This window comes from Copidosoma floridanum, unplaced genomic scaffold (genome assembly GCF_036245765.1).
Source record: "Copidosoma floridanum isolate Cflo_tuat_1 unplaced genomic scaffold, Cflo_Japanese_pri ptg000027l, whole genome shotgun sequence".
Classification (NCBI taxonomy): domain Eukaryota; kingdom Metazoa; phylum Arthropoda; class Insecta; order Hymenoptera; family Encyrtidae; genus Copidosoma; species Copidosoma floridanum.
In genome coordinates this window covers 486,884-494,551 of record NW_028321904.1, presented here as the reverse complement: position 1 = coordinate 494,551, position 7,668 = coordinate 486,884, and positions in this window count along the sequence as shown.

Here is a 7,668-nt window from a genome sequence, read left to right as displayed (position 1 = left end):
CTTAGATATATTAGTAGTCGCAGTAATTCCATTTTCGTTATACAATGATACTTTCATATTTCAGAACAATAATGAGGAAGTTGAAATACCTACAGACAATAGTATTTTTACTGTTCATTCGTATCCCAATTTGCTGCAACTAAGCGTAAAAATAGGCGCAACTTATATGAAATACATCGATGAAAAAAAAATACAATCTCACGAAATTGATACTGTAACTGATAACAATTCTGAAGAGCAGCAATATGTTCAGTGCAATGAAACGTATGATATACAAAATAGTTCTGAAATGAATTGTTCTTCATCTCTTGATCAAGCAAATTTTGAAGACCTCGATTATCAAGTTATCGACCCTAAAGCCACAAAAGTTGCAAAACCGTTGGGGAATACCAATAATGTCATTGTGTTACTTATCCATGAGAATATGATTCAGCACAAAATAACGTTTGCACTACAGGATGATGAAGAATTTACTGTTCAAGAATTAATCGAAGAGGTATTTCTTATTTGAAAAATTCAATTCTGTAGAGTTATTCTCCTCCCTGGGTGGTGCATTTTTTGGTATAGTTTTGGTGGAAAAAATTGCACCACTACGCCAAAACGGATTTGGATGATGCAAACATATATCGATAAATGAAAAACAAAAAAAAATTATCTTCATAATTTAAAATGAAAGGTCTATACAAGTATCTATTAGAGAAAAAAATCATTGAATAAAATTGTAAAACGAAGCAAATTCACAAAAATATTTTATGGTTCGTGTAACTGTGAATATATATCAAGAATTTGCATTGTCAATCGTGTTATCCCATTAAATTTGACAGTTAAAATACATTTTTCCAAATGACATGCAGATAATCGGGCTCATAAAAACATAATTAATTGTAAATTAAATATATTTAAAATATATATATATATATATATATATATATATATATATGTAGATATGTGTGTAAGTGTGTTTCCAAATACAGATGCACATAAATCCGAGTAAAGAGGCTGCCGTGTACGTCGTACACAATTCTAATGATGTTAATTACATCGTTGATCTGTCGGGTACGAAATCAAAAAATGTAACTAAAAATGATAGAAGACGGAGCGGTCCAAGTACAAAAACGTGAGTACATGTCGGCGTTGAATGCAATAGCACACTAATTCATTAGAGTACAAAGTAAAAACTTGAGCACCCGAAAGGCGCAGTTGTTTGTCTTTTCGTGATCGAGTCGCGTATGTAATTTTTCTCCTATCTCGCGCATTTTTTAAAGACGCTGGTGTGCCCTTAGTATAAATAAATAAAATTCGCCACATTAGTGCCGTCGCACTGCAGCTACCTAAAAACCTTCGGGCCACAAAATAGCCCTGGATGCGATGGCGCTTGTTCACCGAAAATTACTATTTCTTACCGTAGGCACAAAAAGCAATTTTTCGCCCACGGTGAGAAATAGTAGTTTTCGGTGTATAAACGCAACCGCCTCCAGGGCTACTTTGCAGCCCGAGGGACCTATCAATCAAGGCTCGAGAGTCCGCAATGTTGTTTCTTATAAGGTATTTTTATACTCATAATTATATTGTTTGCCGTATAATTTTATAGAAGTATAACTTCATACTTGGGTACCCAAGCACCTACTGTCCACTGATTTTCATGTAAATTTTGACGTACAATTTATTAAAACAAAAAAACAGTGATGTACGTCCCGAAGTCTCAAAATCACCTCAATCTTAAAGGAAAAATTGTAAAAGAATGAAATCCAATAAAAATCAATTAACGTTATCGTACAGTACAAAACACTTTTTTTTTAATTTTTGAAAATTTTGAGATGATGTAAAAAAAATTGTACAAACAATTATTCATTTATTGCAAGTCATGAATTAAGAATAAGTCAATATATCTGTTTAAATACAAAGGAAAGCTGCTCTGCTAAAATACACTAATTTTTAATTTTTTTGAAAAAAAAAAAAAAAAAAAAAAAAACGTTTTATTAGAAAAATTAGTTTTGATAAATAAATTATTTATTTATTAATGAAATTTATAATCAAAGAAAATAAATTAATAATCAATAAATATTTACAGTAAAAATAAGTTACGAACCACAGTATAAGTATAACAAACTGAGTTTCTCACATCGGCAGCGCTCATAGCAAAGTGGGTAAGGGCCTCAGCTAGTATACAAGATGTCGGAGGTTCAAATCTCTTTAGAAACTTTTTTTTTTTTTTTTTAATTGGATAAAAGAAAAAGTAATGTATAATTCAAGGAAATTCAAAATGTGTGTGGTGTGGCAGTGTAGTGTAGTATGGTATTGTGTTGTGCTGAAAGGACGAAACCGGAAATACGTCACGAGGGGAAAGGAAAGGGGGAAGAATCAAGCAAATAAGCGACTTCCGTTTCATCAAAATCTGTCGTTTTAAAAATTCCAGCCCCCCGAGTACGCGCCATAAAAAACTTCGTTCTGAAAAAAAAAAACAGAAAGAGTACAGGTTAGTTGACGGCACTTTTAGTGATGAGTCAGCCCTGTAACTACAGGTTATTTTGGCATGAGTGAAGGTGGCTTATCAAAATACTCAAATTCGAAAAACAGTAAACAAATTTTAAGAAAAGCAATACTGAACTTAATAATGCAATTAAATATTAATGTTTAACAAATTTAATATTGAATTCTCGTTTATAAACAAATCATTCTATTGAAACAAAATCTATCGATTAAAAATTTTATTAGTTCATAATTTTTTACAATTTCTGATAAAATATAAAATAAATATTCTATGCTCGAACTATCCTACCCTCACAATTTTAGTTCATTTTGGGTGTGAGACCCGTGTTTTATAGTACCTTATACGGGCTGAAAGTGTAATACATAAAGTATCTTATGTGCTTGTATACGCAGTAAATACGAAAATCAACCGCCACATATATCACTTATGTCAGATTAAAGCCCAAAAATAGGAAACTATTCTTGGTAAATTTGAAAATTACGTTTTTACATGTGTGACATTAGTTTAGATTAGTATAACAGCAGACCACGAACCATATTATTATACGTATAAAAAATTCATAGTAAGTTTCGACGTTTCAGACAAAGTTTACGATGATTTCTGTGATATCCTTTATATTTTTGAGTATTTTGTGATTGACCCATAATTTTTTTTTTATTTAGTCATTTGTTACGTAGGGGTTGGTGGCTTTAGGTGACGCATAAAAAATTACAAGAATGTTATAAAAATCATTTATTAATTAATCATACATCATCAAGAGCCTTACTTTTCCTCTCTCCTACTTTACCTCTGCTCACAGTTCAGCGACACACACGGACACAGCTATGCTGCTGTCCTATAATGTGTGACATTTATTTAATATTGATCATGTTAGTCGTAAAAATTATTTAAAAAAAAAAAAAATTTTGTCGATTTCAAATTATACTGTATGTGATGTACGTAATGCAGTGACATTTTTTAGCAATTTAATGTAGTTGATTTTTTGTCACATTTAAATCTTAAAATGTATCACACTCAACATTCAAAAATACTGCGTCCTCAGTACGTCTTCAAACTTATTACACTGTTCCCTTTTTGTGAATGTATTTTTTAGTTTCATCATTGCTTCAGTTCTAGATAAAACTCTTGATTTGTTGTATTAAAGCGTTAGGATAATAATTTATGTAATTTTATATGCTTTATGTTATATTAAAAAATTAACATGCGTACGAACAAGTGTTTCTAACTACCCATGAATTTTTGCGTACACTTAAGCGCAAATCTTCTTTCTCTCTCTCTCTCTCTCTCTCTCTGACCAAGAGTACAAGAGCGACCCTTTTCGTAACTTTTAAAATGACTTACCAATGAAAATTCAGAGTGCAGATAGCTCAGTCTCTATTCGGAATCTATGTGTTGGTTAAGTATTAGGTTAATACCTACACAGAAAAAAATTGTCTCTGATGAGAGTTCAGAATTTTTCAGCATGCAGGTAGAACATTTGCAGTGCTCACTTCGAAATTTGTAACACTATAGCTCAGAGCTACATGAACTGCACTGTGTCAAGAGTGGGGATACCACAGCTCAGAGTTTGGCACTCTAGAGGCGAAACTTCGAGCGAGCGAGAGCTACATGAACTGTACTGTGTCAAGAGTGGGGATACCACAGCTCAGAGTTTAGCACTCCAGAGGCGAAACTTCGAGCTAGCGAGAGCGCTGTATACTTCATTCGCATTGTCGCATCCTTTCGCTAGCTCGAAGTTTTGCCTCTGGTATGCAAAATTGTGAGCTGTTACGTCCCCACTCTGGACACAGTATAGTTTATCTACCACAAAACTGTAATATTATCATTTTCGAGACGAGTGCTGCGATTGTCTTACCTTTACCTTGTGCATGCTGTTGTTAGTTTTTGTTCATGAATAATGGAATTGGAGCTAAGATAAGTCAAAATCAGTACTTTACAAGCTTGAAAGCCTTAGAGCTCTAGTAGTCCAAATAAATACGAGCTCTCATCGGTTAAAATTTTTTTCTGAGTACCCTTACCCGGACTTAACTAACCAACCGTGTCTTCGCACGTATAAGCAATAGTTAAGGGGGTTAGAGCGAAAAACAAATTTCTTACGAAAGTCTTCGAAAAATTGTAATGCGTTTGTTTTCATTACGTTAACAACATATTGAAATTTCAGGAACCGTAGCGTCACAGTTTTTGAGAAAAAAAAATAGAAAACTTAGTATCTTATACACAGGATCTTACTAGAACATCGTCGCGACATGTACATTTTTACCAACAACTTGGAAAATATTTTTATAATTCTTTCAAAAAACTAGTATGTAGTTGTAAGTAACAATTAAAATAACATATCCAAATTTGAGGAAGCAAGCTGTCACGGTTTAAGAAATACTTTAATTAAAAATTTTACGAAAATACTATTGGTATATCTATATACAGCAGATGAGAAATAATATATGGAGCATAAATTCGATTTGGAAGTATTAATTTTTTATTTTCTCACTTGTTAGTAATCTTCTGCTGTACGATATGGAATAGCTCGCATGATTTATCAAGAATAGTCGTAAAATACACTAATTTTAAATTTGAATCAACTTTTGAGACTGACCGTACCGCTCTAACCCCCTTAATCAGCCATAGAGATATAACCATAGAGTGAACAAGGGGTACAGCTGCCTGTGAGTGGAAGCGATAGAGACAAAGAGAGAGATGGATACCCGATAGTTCCCTCTATCTCTGTCTTACTGAACTGTGATTGGCTCTTGTAGGATGGGCGTGTCGGTCATGGTAGAAACCCGATCAGAAACCTTAGTGGGGTGCTGATGGGGTCCACTCTAGGCTGCCAAATTAACCACATGTGGTCCTAGAATAGCATCGTCACGGGGCGTAGATGTGGTCCTCTCTAGTGTGCCCCAATAGAAAAGAAAGTTTACCTAACCCTTCGTATTTTTTGTGTAGGTACATCATTTAATTTGATACAATTATCATAAGAGCATGTGCCTGATTTACCATACGTGCTATGCAGATTATGGAGTTTACCGGCTGTACAGATGAGGAAGAATTAAATTACGGTCACATATATTTAACCCAAACGCAGAAATATATATTGTTTTCAACAGTTTTAGCTAGGTTATTGGGGCAGCCTACGATGGACCCTCAGTTCGCCCCGTGACGCGCCTAATGGGGTACCAACTAGGCAGCCTAAGGGGGACCCCATTAACTAAGGTGGCAAACCCATTAAATTTCTGATCGGGTACACAGTGCTTGGCTAGAAAAAGATAGAAGGAACTATTGGGCATCTATCTTTCTCGTCGTCTCTATCGTAAGATTGAGGCCCTTGTTCACTCTATGCTTATATCATTATGTAATCACCTGATCAAGGTACTTTGAGAGCTTTAAGGTCACATTTTGAGTCCCACACCATCGATTGGCTGATTAATTATGATTTCCAATACGCTACCCTACCTACAACTATCAGGTGAGATCTCATCTGAGATCTCAGGTGATTTCTCAGGTGAAATCTCATGCCAAAAACTCAGCTGAGAAATCACCTGAGATCTCACCTGAGATTTTTGAAAAAAGTTCTCCAAGGAGATAGTTACTTTTTTATTTCAAACAATTTCTATTCATTTAAACTATATGTCTCGAAAGTATTTTTTTTTTTTCAACCTTACATGTATGGGGACTTGGAAAATTAAAAAAAAAAAAAACCATCGGCATCCATTAATTAGTTTTGTTGTACTTGCAGGAATTTAACTAAATTTATGAGAGCTACCCTTGCATAGACATAACCTAAGGCTGCTATATTCTCATAATTAACTGTGTGTTGTTATTAAAAATATAATATAGCGGATAACACATGAAATTTTTTGTGAATAAACTTTTTTTTACGTGTTCCCGAAGCAAATGTCGAATAAAAGTGTTCAATATCTAATAACTATAAGCAAAACGCCATTTTTAATATAATGGTCAATACAAAATGGTGGATAACGTATAGTCTTATGACTCCTATGATATGGGTATCAAAGAATAGGGCTTAAAAACCGAGGTATACATAAATAAGTGGCTACACACATGGTCTAATATGGCGGCTACAACAAACGTATAACATCGGAGGTTATTTTTCAATTTTTTAAACATATAACTCTAGTAAGGGTTTATGGTAAAGGTATAATTATTAATCTTTTAATCATGTTAAATCGTATCAGAACAATAATTATTATTAGTAAAAGTCAGTTGTCATAGTACTTGTATTTTTTTGGATCCATTTTTAGATTGCTTATTTAGAAATAAGCCTTTTATCTAAAACAAACGTCCCATTACATTTAAAGAAATTTTTTGGAATGATAAAAGAGGAACATGCAAATATCGTTCAATATCACAGATTACGTATTAATAATTCTATTATTTTTATTTAAATAAATAATAAAACAAACCATCATTACATTGACCAGTATCACTTACATTTTTCTTTTAATTTTCTTAGTAATTTTATACCCATTCATCTTTATAATCTTAATTGTAGTGAGTTATTTTATTATTATTACTATTATTAATACCTTATAAATACATATACAACACAACTATTTTCTTTATTTAGTACTGCGTGCGTAGTTCTAAATTATATTTTACATTACTAGTATAATTTATAGATGATAAAATAACATTATAACTTTAATCTGTTTTAACTTTTGCTGCAGATTTATGCAATTGATATTTTAAAATACTTTGCTAAACAGCGTATTTGGCCTGTATAAATTAATCACACAACGAATAAGTGACTTCTATTATGTTTAATTTGGCTTTAGTTAACAATAGGACAACGGCATTTTGTACATCGACAGGAGTCTTTACCTTTCTGATAGCTGTAACCCAATACATTCTCTTAAATCAGTTATTTATATCTAATCCTACGCAAAATGATGAGAAGAGACATAAAGCTAGTTCACTGAGAGATCATTCAAGCATCAAGATATCAAGATATTAAAAGTTCAGTCTTAGTGATTCCTTTACCTACCTGATTTATACCTTCTTATCATTTGCGTACAACTGTTGATAAAATTAGTAATTAAAAAAAAACGTTTCAAGATACAGCTGTCAGTAAACAGTAAAATAGTTGCTTAAGCTGATTTACTGTATGTCCTTACTATTTTTAACATTTAATTAAAACTACTTCTTTGATATCGGCTCAA